The sequence below is a fragment of the Chamaea fasciata genome, unplaced genomic scaffold (assembly GCF_029207755.1).
Source record: "Chamaea fasciata isolate MVZ Bird 193981 ecotype frontalis unplaced genomic scaffold, bChaFas1.0.hap1 SCAF_7, whole genome shotgun sequence".
In the NCBI taxonomy this organism is placed as follows: domain Eukaryota; kingdom Metazoa; phylum Chordata; class Aves; order Passeriformes; family Sylviidae; genus Chamaea; species Chamaea fasciata.
In genome coordinates, this window is record NW_027094092.1 from 12,493,640 (window position 1) to 12,512,857 (window position 19,218).

The 19,218-nt window shown below is 37.7% G+C and overlaps 1 protein-coding gene across 16 annotated transcripts in view; it reads left to right on the top strand.

Moving 5' to 3' along the window:
- The window catches only part of INSC (INSC spindle orientation adaptor protein), a 136,519-nt gene that overhangs the window by 99,279 nt on the left and 18,022 nt on the right, over positions 1-19,218 (top strand). The gene's annotated exons all lie outside the window — the stretch shown is intronic.

Genomic DNA, 19,218 nt, shown 5'->3' on the forward strand with positions numbered 1-19,218 from the left:
TTCTGTCAAAGCCCCTGCAAGATTCATTAAATCATATCTGAGAGTGCAGGAGCTGCCGTTCCTCAAGTGCTCCATGTGTATTAGGTGGTTCAAGTTTTACCTCTGACTGCATAGCTATGTACACAAAATTAGTAGATGTAGCCACTTTCAGCACTTTTCCAGGCAACAGCAGCAAGACTTCTTGGGTCACTGCAGAATCTGACCATCTCGGTTGCAACAGGCTGCTGTTCTGAGGCGAAATAAGGAAGTAATGGAAGTGATATTTGTGAATACTGGAAAACAGTGTGAAAAGAGGTTTAAAAACTCCCCATGCCTCCCCCTCAAACCTCACAACAACAACAAAAGAAAAAACCCAAAACCAACTGGGAACCAGTCTCTGGAGTAGCATTTGATTTGTTGAAAACCTTCTGCCAGTTACACAACGGATTAAAATTTGTTCACTTTATGGTAGTACCCATTTCATCATGCAAAAAGGAAAACAAGGAGATTTTTTCTGCCTCATTCAAGAGACATAGAATTGAATAAAGACAGACAAGCTGGTGCAGGATTGTGGTACATTGCCAGATCTCCATAAGAAAAAAGTATACACGAACTGCTTTGGCTGAGATTATGGCCATTATGTCAATTCTGTTAAAATGACTAATGAAATTAGAGTGGTTGTGTTGTTGTCCTGATGCTCTAAAGAGATATGTATCTGTTGCTCTGATAAAAGATATTAGCTGTCCTTGCAAACCTTCCTTCACTTAAATCATATAGATTTTAAAAGAGGGAGAAAGGAACCAGCAAGTGTAGCACTGAAGATGAACATTTTGATAATACTGGTGAAGGAGGATAATGTGAGACTTGGCTAAGGAGTTGGTGAATACCTGCTTTGGGCTTTGGAGGACACAGATTCTATTGTTTATCAGTAGATCCTCATTTAGATATCTGGCCTTTCCCAGATTCTGCAAACATATAAATGTACACTCAGCCTTAAACATCTGAGTAATTTAATTGGAAAAAAAAGAGAACCGCTGCCTGCTAAAAATGTCAGCAGATGTGCACTTCTGTTGGTCTGTTCATGACAGAGATTTCCAAAGGCAATAAATTTCATTAAGTAAATATTAATTTGTTGACTACTGAACACAGTGCTGTGGCACAAAGAAAAACTTTTAGAGTTAAATCAAACAGGTGATTTTTTTGGTAAACTTTGTCTGCCTTTTCAATGGAGTGCAACAGGCAATCTATGAGTTGATATAATAATCATAATAATGGATAGATTTGTGTGTCAATTCAAAGTGAGCTGTCTTCTAACCCAACTATGAATACTTAAAGTCCTTTCTTGGTAGTGTGAGTCCTTCCACATCACCCACAGATTTAGGCTTTGTGAGATTTGTCCTGTACTTAAAGTGGTACATATTGCTTAAGCATGGATCTGTGATAATGTGTCCACATGCAAAAATTTCATAGCAGTCAAAGCAGCCCTGTTTTATTGGGGTTTTTCTTCATTTTTCAGTAAGACCTGGTCAGAGGAAGGCATTGCAGGTATTATCACTGGTGTGCTTGGAGTAAATCTTGCCACTGTTATACTTTTTTCATGGCTCCAGACCAGTGTTCAGCAAGTGAGAGCTGACAGAATGACGTGTACTCTGGCATTTGGTTTCCATACAGGATGTAGTTACTGATGGAGGAGCAGCCACTCTTCTAATCTAACCCTCAGCTCTGCCTTTTCATATGCCTTGATTTTATTAATTGAGATGCAGGAGAGATGCTACAGATTTTTTTTTTTCTTGTTCTAAAAAGATAAATTTCATTGAAATAGGTTTTAAAAGCTGAAAAGGAAAGTCCCATGGCTATGTCAGGTTACAGAGGTGTACACTTCAAATGGCAAGATCAACTTGGAGTAGTGCCTGTGGATTGCCATCCTCTCCAACTTAATTTTGAAAATTTGGACTGGTGCCAGGTTACTGCTCTGCACTTGTTTGGCTCCCATATAATTTACACATGGTTTTTGCAGTCAGTTCTGTTAGTATTTTATGCTATCTATTGATTTTATATTTCGCTAAGTATTTTATTTCAAGCACTCCAAATAGCTCTAGATTTATGTTTCAAAAGTCAGGATGTTAAGAGAATTTTATAAATGAAAAATAATTTGGAAATCACCAGATGATGATTTTTCTGTAACAATTTAAAGTATTACCTGAAGTGATGACAGTGATCAGGGCAGCGAATGATCCATGAATGACGTCCAAAGGAACAGAAGCCAGCACATCAAATAACAGGTGGGTTTCCCCTACCTAATAATAATAATAATAATAATAATAATCTATCAAGCAAATTTAATTTTAAGATGAAAGAAACAGCTTACTCAGCTCCTAAACTGAAGGCAGAGATTAATGAGAATCAATTGAAGCATTAAAAAAGAGTGCAAAGCAGAGAGCTATTTTGGACCTCAAATATTCCCCCTTGTCCCTGACAGAGGCAGAAAACTGGAAAGAGACGGCCTTACAGAAAGACCCATCAGATGAGTAACTTGATGATCGTTTTCTCCTTACTCAGCAGAAAACTGTTGTATCTCATATTTGCATTTGTAGGCAGGTGTAAGCATATGTACTGAATGTGTTTAGGTTGCACTTTCTGAGTAGCTTAGCTGTAGCCATGATAACGGAGAGATAGGAGTGAAAATCCTTGTAAAAGGAGACAAATACAAGTAGATAGTTCCCCTCTCTAAAATCTCTGCTAATAATAATAAGTCGTGCTGATCTAACCAATCCATCCTGCTGTGGATTTTATGACTCAGTATTGTGGATGAATTTTCTGGATCATAGGAAAGTCCAAAGAGTTTACTGCTCAGAGCTTCCCTTTCTTGTTTAGCTGATCCTTGAGCTCATCTAAAACCTCACTGCTTTCTGAGACCTCTGCAGGAAGGAGAGCAGGTACCTTTCCTGTAGAGATCTGGTAACATGTCAGGGATTTAAATGCCTCTGGAGCCTGAGGATTCACTGCCAGCATTATTTTTCCTTTGAATCCTTCTTTCATGTTTATTTTCCTACCTTAATTAGCTATCACTCTTAGAATTTTCTAGTGCTCCATATGGTTTCTTGTGTGTCCATTCCTCCTTGCATAACATCGATTTTCAAAAATGTTAATATACATTTAATTTTGAAAGGCTGAATTCTCAGATACACATTACCAAAAAAGCAAAAGTAGAAAATCTTTTCTTTATTCATCTAATTGCAGCTATGGGATTCCTTACTAATATAAAACTCGACTTACAGAAGTACTGAATGGCCAAAACTCTAAAAAATAATTATTTCTCCTGATTCCGGGTGATTTATAATTTTCTTTAGGTCATGCCAGTTGGAAACAAATAGCTCTGTGTGTTCATAAATGAGCTGATCTCAGTCATACATGAGGGAAACATGATGGAGGCTTCTAGACAAAGTGACTGGCTTACTTGGTCTGGAAATAGATACTGGTCTTGTATTGGGGTTACAAGACATGAGCACACTACAGAAAATTTGTTTTCATCACCAGAGCATCCATATTCTGAATCAACTTCTCATCTTGACCACTTCCTTATGCTTGCTTTTTGGTCGTAGTCCAAACTGGAAAAAACACAGAAACCTCAGCTTATGTTCAGCTTACAACTTGGCTCTTTTCCAAAACCGCTTTTGCCATTCTTGTACTCCCAGGAGTGCTTCTGCCCTTCCTCCAGTTAGCATGGTGGTAACAAGCCCTTGGATCACAACACTTCCCAGAGTTCACACTCAGGCAGGGAGGCTCTAAGATTCCTGCTGTGACTCAATTCAGTGCATCTGTAAGGCGGAAATCTTTTCTAGCTGCAGATACTAAGGGACCTTTGCAAGTCAGGCCAAGAAGGGCTCCCAAAATGCAAACAATCTGGATATTCTTATTGAGAAGGAAATCCACAAGTTTGTATTTTGCAATTTTTAATTTTATTCAGTTGCTTGTGGTTTTTGTTTGGTTTCGCACAATGTTTGCCAAAATTGCAGTCAAAATATTTGGTCAAACCCTCCTTCCTCGTCTCCAGTACCCATCACTGCAAGAAAGTCAGAAAATTCTTTAGAAAACAGGGAAAAATACATGCAGGAAACTTTTACAATACCTACTTAGGCCAGTACTAGCTCTGGCCACTGTTTAACATTTTACCAGTAGGTTTGCTTGGTTTAAATGGGTGCTAAGCAGTTTAACTTTACCACTCAAAACAGCATTATAGAAATAAAAAACTCCCTCAGGCTTTTCCTAGTGGTAATATTCTGACTCTGCTACACAGGCCAAAAACTAGCCCTTAGTGGAGCTGACTGTTTTTCACAGAGGTTGTAAAAAAGAAACAGAGGAAATCAAACCCAGTATAATTCAGCTGGCTAGTTAGATGAAGCCTGGTATCCTTTTCTTGTCATGTACATTTGAAGTCAGGGCTGGCATTACTCAGGTGTAGTGTCTTGCGTGTGCTCCTAACAAACCAAAGGAAGTTAACCGTGAGATTTTTCTTACTTCGGGTTTGTAATGAGCTCAGAGCTACCATGTGGCTTAACTGAAGCTCACCCATGATATCTAGGAGTCTCCCTGTATTTCCTAAAATAAGGGAAGGTAAAACAATAATTAATGGCAGATGATGTAAAGATGTGTTTGTGTGTCACTGTAAGGGGATTTTTTTGCTTAGGCTTGTTTGCAGGAAACCACTTAGGTCTGGCACACTGCCTGATTTCCTCTAAAACCTTCATGTTTCATAAAGCATCTTTGAGAACACTTAAAGAGTTGTTGGAAAAATAACCTCTTCTGGTAAAGATAATAATCCTGTTAGATAAACATCTAACAACATTGCTTGTATATTTACCTGACCTGTACCATTCTTCTCTTGCTTATCATTAAGTTCCCAGACAGTAGCTCTTTCATTGACTGTTCCTTCCCTTGCCAGTACTGTCTTGAGATTTTTCTTTTTGAGGACTTTCAGTTTGTTCCTTTGCAGTCCCTGGGAATGGATGAGCAACTTTTGTATGGATCAGGGCATACTCATCTGCTTGTCTGACAAGGATCTTCAGCTGAGATCCTTATGGGATAAGAATTCCTTATGGGGCCAGCAGGTTGAATTAAGAAGACAGAAGCCTTTCCAGTTTTTGTAGGAGCTCATCTTTGTCAGTTTGTTCTCACAAAGGAGGTGAGGAAAAGTTTTCACAGTAACTTAAATTAGCCAAGGAGCAGCCCTGGCTGACCAACCTAATACCTCTGTGATGGAGCGACTTCACTAGTGGACAAGGGAAGACCCACTGATATTTTTCTGTATTAATGTCTTATCATCTGTAAGGCTTTTGAAATGATCTCATACTGAGAATCCTGGCACACTGGATGTGTACTTCCTTTATACTTCATTTTTAACTGACAGATAACCTTATTTTGCTGTCACCATAGTTTATTCGAAACTAACAGCTTCAAGCTCAAGAAAATAATATTGAAGGAAGACACTGGTCCAAATATGGGCTCCTGAGGGTCCTCACTCTTCACTGCTCTCCATCTGGACACTGAGCAGTTGACTACTACTTTCTGGTTGTGACAATCCAACCAATGCATCATCCAACAAACAGTCTGGGTCTAATCCTAAGCCAGCTGGTCTAACCAATGTTTCTTTCTAGCTTCTATTGTGTCTCCATAATGACACACTTGTGTGTCTCTGCCATAGTCCAAATGTCTTTTTGTCTGTCTTTGTTTAAAAATAGGCTTAGCTGGATTGCAAAAAATGGGCATTTCTGGCATGAACATTTCAGAAAATTGGATTTGGAAGGAAGGCTAAAGTTCTCTCCTACGTACATCCCATGGAGACTTGTTGACACTCAACAGGCAATCTGTAACATCTGTTATTGAAGTTGATTTTTTCTATTCAATGTGCCATGAAATCCTGTGATGTCATTACTACAGTGGTATCTGACAATAGAGCACAAACTGTCTTATCAGTTTTAGTAGTCCCTACACTGCTGTTAATTACAACAGAGAGGTCAATATACCAGCTAAAGGTGCTCCCTCTGTCCCTCAGGACTTAATATCCTTTCCTCCCACCTGTATGTACATCCATATTTTGTAAGGAGACAAGCATCTTCTATGTGCATCTTGAATTTTCAAAGAAGCTCCTTCTAAGGAGAGTTTGTGACAGCCTCAGTCTGACTGAAGGCAGTGCAGAGCTCGATGCTCATGAAGCTGAGCCCTATGCTCACACTGAAGTGACAATTGCCATCAAATGGCAATTAAATCTACTCCATAAAACTAATATTTAATTGCTATTAATTTAAAAGTTGGCTGATAATGTATTTTCAGTGTTTTTGCTATCCTTGGGAGGTGCATACAGTTTAAGTAAGAGCACTGAGTGAGTCTTTTTAAGGTATCTGCAGGTCTGTGGTCTTTTGCTGGTTAAGCTGTCGTCAAAGCACTTTAGATGGAGACATAGGGCAATAGAATAATTTGGGCTGGAGGGAAATTTTAAAGGTCATCTAATTCAGGCCCTCTGGAGTGAGATTAAAAAAGACAGGGCAAAATAGAGGGCTAAGTTGATCATCAGTCATGGAGGAAGAGATGGGGCAAGAAAGCTTTTTCAAGCACAAAATCAGGAAAGAATCCAAGCACTTTTGCATTAGAGCTTTACAGCTGCAATGATCTAGGAAGAATTAAATCATCCTCATATTTCTGTGCTAATATGTTTATCACGTGGCATTTTAGGGTGATAAAAACCAAGTGGTAATTCTCGACATATGGTCTGAAAACTTCACGAGAGGGAAGCACAAGTTGTAAGTCAGTTTTGCCAGGCTGTTTATTCCGCGCAGTGAATGCACATTACACTGTGCAATAGTGGCACCCAGTGGAGGCTGGAATTACAGCAAAGTTTGTGCTGCTCCTGGGTATGGTCTGCCCAAATCTATCCTGTGTTTAGGAAGGCAGCAGAGGATTTGGGAAGATGGGTTTGTGAGGACCTAATCTTTGCACCACTGAAGCATCCTCCTAAAACAGGGCAAGCCACGTCAAACGGGTTTTTAATCTGAAAAGTTTAGGTTCTCTTATCTGTTCACAGCAACCTGGATGGTGTGAAAACTGTTTTCCTACATGACAGACTCTCTGTCTGAACTGCATGAATTAAAAAAAAAAAATCCTTAAGCAACATCTAATGCAAGAACATCCTTGGGGCGGTGGGGAAAAATGATTTCTATTCCTGCTGCCCTGAGAGTACTGCCTGGATAGTGACAGTGTCAGCCTGAAAAGCTTGGAAAGAACGTGAGGAGAAGGATGTGTGTGCAGGGGAAAGGGGGATCAGAAGGAAAGCATGGCTTCCTGTTCAGTTTCAGTCTGAAAAGTCTGTAAGGTGCATGAGAGAGAAGATGAGAACAGGGGGACTGCCAGGAGTGTCAGGTAAGGAAGAAATTATCAAGGGAAAATGTCTTCAAGCTTTAAGTTCAGGTAATGCTAACAGCAGCACCACTAAAAGCCAACAGACACTAATAACAAGTTGTAAGCAGAACAACCCCCCTCAGTGTGGAGTCCTCAATATGTTACAAAATGAATGGACTATCAGATTTCTGCAAAGAATGTGTTATTTACTATGGGGTGGTCAACATGCTGCTCTTTGGGGAATGAGATTACCTGCACTTGTAGTCTTCTGATCATTACTGTCTCAGGCATCATGTTTGGCAAACAGTACCGATGAAGAGGGACTTGTGAGTAACTGACATGTAGAATGGAGTGAATTAGAATAACGCACCTGCACACAAGGTGCTGTTGAGCTCAGATTTCAGTTGCTGTTGTATGTAGGCCTACTCAGAAGATCACAAAACTGTGATGAATGAGAATGATTATCTGAGTTCCTAGACAATGCCCATCCTTAACTGATTTAGCACTCTCTACCCTCTGCATTTATTTTAGCATTTTGTTTTAAGCACCGGATGCTTTGGCATTTTGTCCATGCTAGAATTATTCTAGATCTGCAAAAAAGTGGCTGCATGCAGGAAAACACCTTCCGGGACTTTCTGTTGATCTGGTTATTATTCAGTCTGAGAAACACTCAATTTCCGGAGTGATAATAAATAGCATTATTGTAATGGCTTATTTCCACATGGTATGTGGCCATAGGTAAGTAAGTTTTTATCTTCATTTTTTATCATAGCACAGGGTATGAGAGGGAAATGAAGTCACTCAGGAGTAAAAACCTCCCCCAGGTTTATAATATGAACTTCATGGCTGATCCAAACATGATGTTTTACTACGGTCTAGGCTGAGGAAGCAATTATAACAAAAAAAGCAAAAAAAAAAAAAGCAAAAAGCTGTTAGAATAGGTTTGCAATTTATTTTTGAGCAAGGTACTTGATTTCCTCTGAGAAAAATAATTAGAAGGCATAAGTCACCTTTTAGTTGCTAGAGATGGCTCCTGTCTCATCCTGTATCCTTGATGAAGGATCAGGAACTTCAAGTCACAGGATCTCACCTAGGAAATATTCATGGATGGAGACACATGACTGACTTCCTGCTCCTGTTAGCTAAATTTATTTACGTATTTAAAGGCTGTGACAAATTGCTTTTTTCCTCACTCGGAAGAGGATTTTTGATGATTTGTGCCTGAGGGAACTGGTGGTGTTTGAATTTTCCAGCCCATGGATTTCTGTGTGGCTGTTTCAGGTGAGGTTGAGAAACACACCCTGAACCTCTATTTTACCAGCTTTGCCAGTGTATTAATGATATTGATGTTACTCTGAGTAAAAATTCTGTGTTTGCTGCTCTCCTTTGGTTCATCTTCCCTTCATGCTTCTTTAAACATGGAATAACACACTTGCATCTAATTTTTTGTACATTTTTCTGGCAGAAGAATTCATGTCTTGTATTAACCAGTAAAAATGAATCACTTGCCACAAAATGTATGAAGAATGTAAGGCACTTAGGACCTGGGGCATTGGAGAGGACATTAGGACAGAGAAGTCTAATTAATCAGATCAAGACTTCCAGCCCCAAAAAAAGGACAGGTAATTGAGACATACTCATGTAATTACAATTGATTTTTCTTATGGAAAAAAAATAAAAAAAAACAAACCAAAAGACAAAGAATGACAACTGCTGAAAGTGGTAATGGCAAAGGAAGTGATTTTAAGTTGAGATGACACTGGCATTTTTTCCTTCTTTTTCTCTCTTGGTTTTTAAAGAAGCTATGAGTGCAGACTTCTGATGCTTCTAGTCCTAAAAGGAAGAGTAAGCCTTTATCAATAAGTAGTATTTATAGTTCAAATAAAGAGAAAATAACAGGGACAGAGAGATAGGAAATGATATAACAATCAAGGGCCTTTTAAGTGACATGGATTAAGATTTATAATTGAATTAAGAGAGATCAGTTAAAACTCATTAAAAGATGACTGATTAGACTGTTGGTGTTTTTTATTTTTTTCTGTGGGTTTTTTTGTTTGTTTTTGTTTTGTTTTGTTTTCTTTAAGAAGAATGATTTGTGGCCAGTTATTTTGAACAAAAACATTTACACTTTCCTTAAAAAACCTTAAGGCTTTGGTATAGGTACTTGCATTTACTTTGGCCATTCATCTTTGTAGTGACTCCTGTATTTCACTTCTGGTTAAAGTTTCTCTACCCTGAAACAACCAAGGATCTGAGTCATAAGTGTCAGTAAAAGGCCAGCCAACATCTCAGTTGCTGCTGGGCAACTTGTCCATGGTGGCTGGCAATGGAGATGACAGAGCTGTCCTGCAGGTTTTGTGCATTAGGAGTGGGAAGCATTAGCTTTCTGTCACGGCAAGGACCATCTAGAAGGTGGTTTGGATCCACTTTGCTTTAGAAATATCTTTGCTCAGTGATGAGACTAATGAACCTCCAGAGTTCATGGTGACTCTTTGCTGTTGGCAATATGGAAGTTATTTTGATGGGAAGCAATATGGAAATGAATGTTATTGGTTTTTGGTAAAGGTGTTAGTAAAAATCATAGTTACAGAATAAAACCAACAATTCAAACTGTTGTATGTACACACACAGAGTTGCTTCAAAAACTGCCAATTCCATAAATATTTTGAAAACAAAACCCCACATGTTCAATGCAACAACTTTTATACAGAACTTTTGAGCAGATTTTGTGAACAGAGCACCTAAGTGCTTAGGCAGTCTGTGAGTAATCATACCTGTAAAGACCTATAGTGACTTTTGGGACACCATGGGATGTGGAACAGTTCTTAGCCTAACTAGGTCTAGGTGCAAGGTCTTTTACTGATGACTCCTAATTTCACTGAAGAATGCTAAACCTTCAGTTTGTCATGTCATTAATATGCCTCAGTTGCAAGGCACTTTTCACACATTTTGGGTGAAATCAAGCCTGAGGCATGCTCCTTTTCTGTGGAATGTGAGAGAGCCAGCAGTTCTTAGCACACAAGAGACTTGCTTCAAGGCAGTTTTGAATGACCTTTACTGCAATATCTCTTCCTATTATGTAGAGAAGAAAAGAAAATGTGTAAGAGAGATTGGCCTGAATTTTTTGTTTTGGGGGATACTAATCTAATTATAAGCAACATGGGGGATATTTTTAAAAGTCATTTTAAAAGTAATTTGCACTGGTCTTTTTTTTTTTTTTTTTTTTTCCCTCCAGGATCCTTGTTGGCTTTTAATTTGGTATAATTTGTTTATGTTGAATATTATTTCATATTGTTTACTTTCCTCATCAGACATCAGTCAAAGTAAATTTCAAAAAATGTGATAAATTCATCTTCGGTAAAAAATAGTGGGAGAGACATAGCACAGACTTTGCAGTGGTTTTTCCCTAGCAGTTGCTATCATTGCTTTCAGTGGCAGTTCGGGCTAGTTACACTTTCCCAAGGGTGAGAAGGACGTGACCAGGACTCTGCCTGACATAGCTGTACTCTGAGACGTGATGCTAATGTAAATAGAATGTCCACTGTTCGTTCTTCCTATTGTTCTTTGTCAGCTGTAGAGATGAAATTTTGGAAAAACATTTCCATTGAAATGTTTTATTTACAGTCTGAATTATTCTAGATTATATTGCCTAGCAAATGACACAGATTTTGTTTGCTACTGCTTTTGGTGAATGGGGAGAGCACAGAAGGCAAGTTTCAGGAGAAAATCCAGTAAAGCATAGATTCATTCTAACCAAGGCCTTGTCCTTCAAAACAACATTTTCTTTCTTCTGATGCCTCGAGTTTGAGTTCTTTCTAATAGTCTGGCACATTTTGATTTAAAGTTACATTCTTTGGCCTCAAGGATTCAGTAGCTCTGGTTTCAGAGTGATGTGGACCTACCTTAGAATCCTAGCTGTCACACTTTTCTAGTATCACTTCTAGATGTTCAATTATGTTATTTTTGGTTCCTTCAGAAGCAGAGCAGATCCTAATCCTGGGAGCGCCCCTGGAACCAGGAGAAACTCAATACCATTCTGTGGAGACCTGCAGTGGCTCTTCTTCAGTTCTTTATGGACTGGCAGATGGCAGAATGCAGCTTGGTCATGTAAAATTTCTAGTCTAGACTTGAGCTTTACAGATCTGGGGGATTCAGTTGGTTTGGGATATGGAATGAGAGTTTTTACTGCTTATGGGAAGTGAGTCTTGAGTATTATTGGGGAACGCTAATATTTAATACTTTGCAGTTGTTGCATACCTTCTGTCCTAACATCCCTTCCATTTTTCTAAGAATGAGAAAACTAGTTTATGGATTAGGGATGATATTAGAAAAACAGGCAGTGACTGGATGACAGGATCAGAACAGTATTGGGATTTTCCTAAACAACGTATTTGTTTTCCCAGATCTGTACAGCTAAAATAAGGCAAATTGAGGTTTTATCTTTGCTATAACATAACACTTCCACATTTCTCTATCCAAAATACTTGGAGAAGGTCCTGGGCTATTGAGACTGGAATCTGCTCACTAGGAATATCCAATTTTATTCAGTTCTGACCCATTTTTCTGATGTGAGATCAGCTTATGGAAATAAGATGACTTGGAAATATGATTTTGAATGCAGAGTGTAATTGCCCCTGTATTAAAGTGCTGTATGGTACTTATCCTTGGATTTTTGTATGTCGGGAGAAAACCTCTATTGAAAGTGCAACAAAATTTGTGGTTTTGTTTCTTCTAGTTAAAAAACTAGCTTAACTTTAAATGTATGTCTTTACTACCCTTCATAAGAATGGTTCCTTTTTTTTGCGACCTGTTAAGGCAGAAAAGAATATTAAATAGAACAAAAATCAAAATTCAGCTTGCAAAAATATCCAATTTTCTCAGCATCTTAGGATTGTCCTTATTTCTTCTAATACAGAATAAATGTGGCAACTGTATTTGACCAAAGAGCAGCACTGGAAGGTGCTAATGGAGAGAAAAACATCTGAGATCACTTTACCTGATGACTCCTAGGAGACCTCTGACTGCTCATAAAGATTGCATGTGAGCAGCTGATCTTTAACTTGAATTTCTCAGGCTTAAAGCAATTCTGAAATTATTTTATTGCCACTGCAGTCATAGACATAAATCAATGTTTGTAGGAGACCCAAGGAGATTTACCTAACTGTCAGGAGAGGAATCTTAGGATCAAATAACTTGGGTCTGCTGTAGCAAATAAAATTCTATCAATTTTCACCAGATGAAAGCTGCCACTTTTTCACTTTTTAAAATTTTTTTTTGTTTAAATAAGGGTAGCAATTTCCTCTGTTGTTATTACAACATGAATAGACTCTTATTGAGTTGCTCACTAAAAGTTTTATAGCTGAAGTACTGTGAGTGTTTTCATTATAAATGGGTATCATAAAACTCTATAACTTGCTTGTAAAAATTCTCTGCCAATAAAAATCTGGCACATCCAAGGTTGGTTCTGGAGCTAATTTATTTAAAATAATTTATTGAAATAATTGAACAGCCATTGTGAAGTAATGAATGTAGCAAACAATTCTATTAACACCTGGTGCCTCATAGAGCTGTTCTTGAAAGCAACAAAAATTTTGCGAAGAGAAATATGAGTAAAGAACTAGTCAGTTTTGGTAACTATGAGTTTAGACAGAAAAACATTTTTCTGAGCACGTTCCTGTGCATATTTAATGCATTATATTATATAAATATTCTGCTATTACAGTACATTTGATTAGTGTACATATGATTCAAATACTGCAGGAGCCTTGCATTTTAGAGAGGGATATTTTTTAGGCAGAACTGACTGACATAATTTAAATGAGTAATACTTGCAGGAAAATAATTTACATAAGGATCTTTATCTTAAAAGTGTTTGCAAAAATCTCATATTTTAAATAAGAATTTAAAAAGGCACAATATCTTATATATGTTCATTGCTCACTTTCTCTACCTCTCTAATGTCACTCTGCTTTCTACTGTGGTGTTTCCATTGTCATAATTTGAGAATAGCGTAGGGTTGTATTCGTGTGCAAGTCATGGCGTAATGGTATACACCTGGTCAAGAATTTTAATTCAATGAGAGAAGTTGTATGTGAAATTACAGTAATAATAACAACAGGGATTATTAAAATTATTGATTAAATCTGCAGCATAATTAAGATTTCAAATTTTTGACTTGAACAAATGCAGAATTCTAGCAGGAAGATTATCACATACTTTTCCTGAGAGAGGAAAGACACTATGAAGAGTTAGATTAGGTGATAATGAGTAGCTGTGACCTCCATGTTGCTCTTTTTGGATAGAGACCCTTTCTCATTATCGTAATAAAATAAGAGGGTCCTCTAAAAATGCAGTGTGCGTGAGATTTTTTTCTCTTGAAGAGCTACATTAAGAGACACTTGAAAGTAGAAACCATGGTGTCACACCAAAACCCCAATGATACAAAGTAATCAAACATGTTGAAAGAGCATCCTTGTTTTTAAATGGCAGGCACCAGGTATTGGAGAAGATAGCCTCATACCATGAAGTGTCTGTGACATTATTTATTTAAAAGTAGATGACTGGAGCATGTTTTTTTCAGGGAGCACATCTCATTTTCTCGAGTGTCCTGCTGCACATAACCTGGAGCCCCTGTTTGTTTATAGGAGTAGTTGAGGTGGGTATTTTTCCTTTTCTCAGACTATGATCCCCCAGGGTAAATAAAAATGAGGGCTATGTGAAAATGACTAATGTATGGTCATTCCTTAATTCAGATGTCAGGTCCCAGTATCTTGTTCAGCATTCTTGTACACCACTTGACAGTTCCTCTCATCTTGTTGACAAGTCCTTTTTTAGGTCTGTGTGGCTTCATTTTAATGGATTTCATACCCAAAAATATAATGTATAAAGCCTTATCCATTATTTAAAAGAAACAAGCATGTGCTTTCTGGAATTTGTAATGCAGATGCAGATACCAAAAAAAAAATGCTACAAATAGGAATAGATTCTTGCCACTTAAAAACAAGCCAGTGTATCCAGCCCTCAAAAATGTAGGGCACAAGAACCTGAGAAACATTTGGTGTCATGTCACATAACTTCAAGAATTTAATTTTTATCATGTGTGAGCATAAATAGTTCTTCCTTATTCTCACAGTGTTCTGACTCTACGGGTAACATAGTCATTATGGGGATTGTTTGACAGAACAGGAGAAAGAAAATGTAACTAATATTGAGTTCAAGGGTCATTGCAAATGTCTTTTTTTCCCCCCACCAAGCCACTGTGTTCATTTGTGACCAGTGGTTTTTCCTCAGTTTTGCCAAAGCGTCCTGATTCTGTGTACACCTTCCTGCACTACAGATGACTTCTGCATAACTGTGAGTGAATTCCTTTGCAGTCTCTTCTCCTGCCCTTTGTAGCCACTCAGTGTTTATCCTGTAGAAATGGAGGGATATCACATTGGAGGGGTAGGTCAGGAAGGCTGAGTGTTTCACTTCTGTTTGTGGAGAGTAGTTTGAAGCACTGTAAGCTGTGTTTTATGGGAGTGAGAATATGTGAATATTGCTAGGCTAAGAGCAGTGCAATGCCTGGTTTCTTTTATCAACCGCAAAAATACTTTGAAGACTGATTTACCCTTCATATCAGTCCTCAATACTGAGGGAGTTCAAAGCCAGCTCTTCTCTTATCCTCGAAGCAAAGACAAGAGAGAAATCTGGACCTTACTGCTTTTGTCCATCCTTTCTGGAAAATGACTTATTCTCTGTTATCTCTTTGACAACCATTTGTATTATCTGCAACAACCTTAGAGCATCTCTGAGTGCTGAGGAACATGAATTCTGAGGTGCAGGGCTGATTCCTCTTGGTTTCAAAGGGAAAAAGGGTTTGCATAGGACTTTTTTTTCAACTCCTGGACAGTCCAGAGTAAGGAATTCCTTATTTCGTCTTGCTCTTCACTTTGTTCCTCCCTGCAATAATGATGTAAGGTTTCTACTCAGGCATTGCCACATTTAATGCATCCTTCAAGCTGATACAGCCAAATGTCTTTTCTCTTATGCTACATAACAATATTCCAACATCAATTTTACACTTCTCCTTGATGGATAAACGTCATAAAGAACAAACACCTCTTCATCAGCTTGACCACATCTGAAGGAGGGAAGTTTTAAAGGGAAACTGTAGTCAAAGTTGCTGCAAACCATAGCACAACTCACTGCCAGTTTAGATACAAAGCTAAAGTTACTGACAGAAGTTTCAAAGCTGCTGAGTTGGGAACTGCCCAACCTCCGTTCAGCCCCGCACTATTCTGTGGTGTACACAACAGGGCTTATTAGGTGTCATGGCCACTGTTTTACAGCATTAGTCATAAAAATCATTGCAGATTTGTTCACTGGCCACTGCTGCCACTATGGAATGGTTGCAGTAGTTTGGATTATTTGAGATTATATTTGGGGATGTTTTAATGGTGTCCCTTTGTTACTCTATCATCTCTATATCAATTCCATTACTCAGTAGCAAGTCATCAAAATAGCAGTATATGGGTTTTGCTGGATGAATAAGATTATCCTCCCTCCCTTCCTTCCTTCTTAGATACCCTCTTCCTCGTCCTATAAATTTTGATGTGTTTTGGATGTTACCCACCTTTGGTTTCCCCTGCTAATGTTCATGTGTTCACCTACATAGTTAACCTGTCCTAGCTTCAGGTAGGAGGTGCTATTACACAGCATGTGTGAAAGGATAGAAGACACAGCTTTGATCTATCACTTCTTGACTGTTGGGTGCAGCCTCTGCTTTTGAAATTCTCCTCTGGGAAAGCCAAGATTGTTTAAGGGGCAATCCCCTTGATGATATTGTTTCCACATTTGCTGCCGTACCTCTGGATCTCGACATTGTATTCTTCTGTAAAACTGCTTTGAAATCTGCTGGTTCTTTTTACCAGAAGCACCCAGCTTTGGGCCGATTAATTTGACAGTGGGAAATCAGCAGATAGAAACCTGTAAGACTTTCCAGTCTCACTAAATATCTCTGGATATCAATTTAGAGAAGGAAAAAAAAAAAAGTTTTGACCAAAGTTTTACTGATATGTAAGCATCATCTGAATGTTAAGTGAGCAAACAGGAATGGTAGGGAAAGTCATGCTGTGAGAAAAGGTCTTCAGTGGCATTTTATACAAATGAACATAGACATTACTAAAAGGAAGGTGATGGGTCTTGGTTCCCAGAGTGGCATGGAAAAACTGCCTGAAACTCCCTTGTGGAAAGCAGAGAGTTAAGATTGCTGTTGTCTGTAATACTTCAAATCATGAAGTCATTAATGCAATTCATCCCAAGTTCTGTATTGGTATCTTTAACAGATGCCTAGTTTCATTTAATATTTTTAGGAGGAAGGACAGGTGTACTGAAGAAAGAAGACTGTTGCCCCAGAACTCATTCATCCCTGCTGTAGAAAAAAGAAATTATTTCCTTTCAGAAGACTTGATCTATGCAGTAACATGGTCACACATTTATTTTGTCACTTGGATTAAGCTTCTACAACAGGGCTAGGCTCATAAGGATGTAGGTTCCTGGCATTTTTCCAGTTATCAATACTGAAATATTAGTGATCAAGCATTTACTGAACACCATTCTTCAAATGCAGGGGCTCCACAGCTTCTTGTTGCATTCATGGAATTCATTTGTTTGCATTATCTGGCGAACTGGTTCTTTTGTATTGCCAAGGTGATGAACAGATTTGAAATTTAGCTGATTACTTCACCAAAATTAAACAGAAAACAGGGCAGCCATCCAAAGTTCCTTTCAGTGCGAAACCTAATTATAAAAATGCTTTGAGCAGCAATTTCTTTTTGGATGTTAAAGTGCTTTTATTAGATTGTTCCCCTGTCATTTTAAAATTTATTGCTAGACACTTATAAATGGGGTTGCCTGCTGAAGTAGAATTATTTTTTTTCTCTATTGAAGATGGGAAGGAAAAGTGTATGGAGCAAATTTTAGGCTGAATTTTGTTAGTATTTTACATGTTTTTGAAAAGGAAGAAGAATAAGTAGTGCTGGTTTTCATAGACCCAAAATATGTAAATTGTCTTTGTATTGAATAAAATTGTATCTGCTTTTTAATTCCCAATTCAGCAACTCCCAATTTCCAAAAGCTAATAATTAGCAAATAATGAAATCAAATATGTGATTTAAAATTGGAGTACAGCCCTGTATTGTTAGAAGCTTGTATTATTAATGTAGATTTACACAATTACAGTGATAGAAAAATCTAACCATGTACTTGTACCTGTCTTTCATAAGCCATTACCTGTTCTCACACAGCATAAAAGTACTCTTAAATCATTTGTCAAGGTCATTGAATATAAGTTGGCCAAGTGAATTTCAACCGGTAAATTTAGAGCTGAAGAGGGAAGTGGATCTTAGAAGAATTTTCTTGTGAAGTATTTTTTTAATGTCTTGGAATACGTTTAACTTTTTATACTGCCTGTTGTTATTAACATCCTTTGGATCCCAGACAAGGTGTGATCTGGAGAGATTTCAAGGTGACAAAATTGTGGGATTTTGCATATGATATTGTCTAGCACACTTTGGGTACTAAATCATCTTGCGAGGACATAGATTAATTCTTGACACTGAGACCTATTAATATACCTTGAAGCCCAGTGAATTATGTGAATCTGCTGTTTCAAGCTGTAGAATTCTGCCATAACTAGGAGGAAATATTTTGCTGTAGGTAGATTAATGTTGAAAGCTTGTCAAGAAAAAGTTTAACATTGAAAATTTATTCTTTCTCTTTTTGCCAGTACTAGAGCTTCTACAATAAATACCATTTGTGATCTATGTTAAAACAGAGATATATTTTCTCCTATTTTTATCTGTGTTACTAGAGTTTCAATGATATAGTCTATTCCCTATTAAAAACTGTGTCCTGATGAATAATCTTACAGAGGGTAATTTTTACTCCTATCTGAGAGCTTTTCTCATAAAATAGAGTATCTGTCAGAGCTCATCAAATAATTTAATTCATGCCCATTGAATGATAAGTAATTAAGATAACATTCTGTACTAATAAATAACAAAAATGAGAATAAGAGGTTTGCTAAATACCCTTTTTGAAGATAATGGATAGGACTTAACATGGATGTTGTGAGGAAGCTTTGAGTTGACAGAGAATGCAGCCTGAACAACAGAGCTAAGAGCAGGTGTACAGCACAAATGTGGTTTTCTTTTTGTTTGAGTGTTGAATTATATTTCAGTACTAAGCCTTCCTAACTCCTCTTTGTATCTCTAAAGTGTCTAGAGCTTCAAACTCTAAAAGCATAAACCTAAGTTATTTCTCATTTTTCTGTTTCCTTTTGAAGTAAGCAAGAGATGTGTGGATCTGCCTTCAATTTAAGTGCTGTGCAAGCTCATCAGGAGCAGCTTGACCAGGGCCATCTTAAAAGTATTCTTTTTGATCCTGTGTTGGCTTTGTGACAATTTCAGGGAAAAGTGGCCAAAAAAAAAAAAAAATATATATCTATATATATATAGTCTGTTTAGACCTCAGCGCACACTCAGGTTTGAGTCTTGTAGTGCTCAAATGAGGCATAGTAGCAATTAACTTTTGCTTATCAGAGCTTGTTTTAGGATTCATGTCTAACTTTAGATGTCTGTCAGAAAAGACTTTGTTGGACCAAAATTGATTTCACAGAAACATTAAGGCAGAAGGAACTGCATGATGCTTGGCAGGACAACAAACTTATATGCTGAACTCATTTGTATTTGCTAAACTGAAACTTCATGCCATGCAAAGGCCACCAAGTTTAAGTTATTTTTGAAAATAAATTGCTGGTTTAGTCACTGCCATGAAAAGACAAATGGAAAACCATCTTCGGTTGCA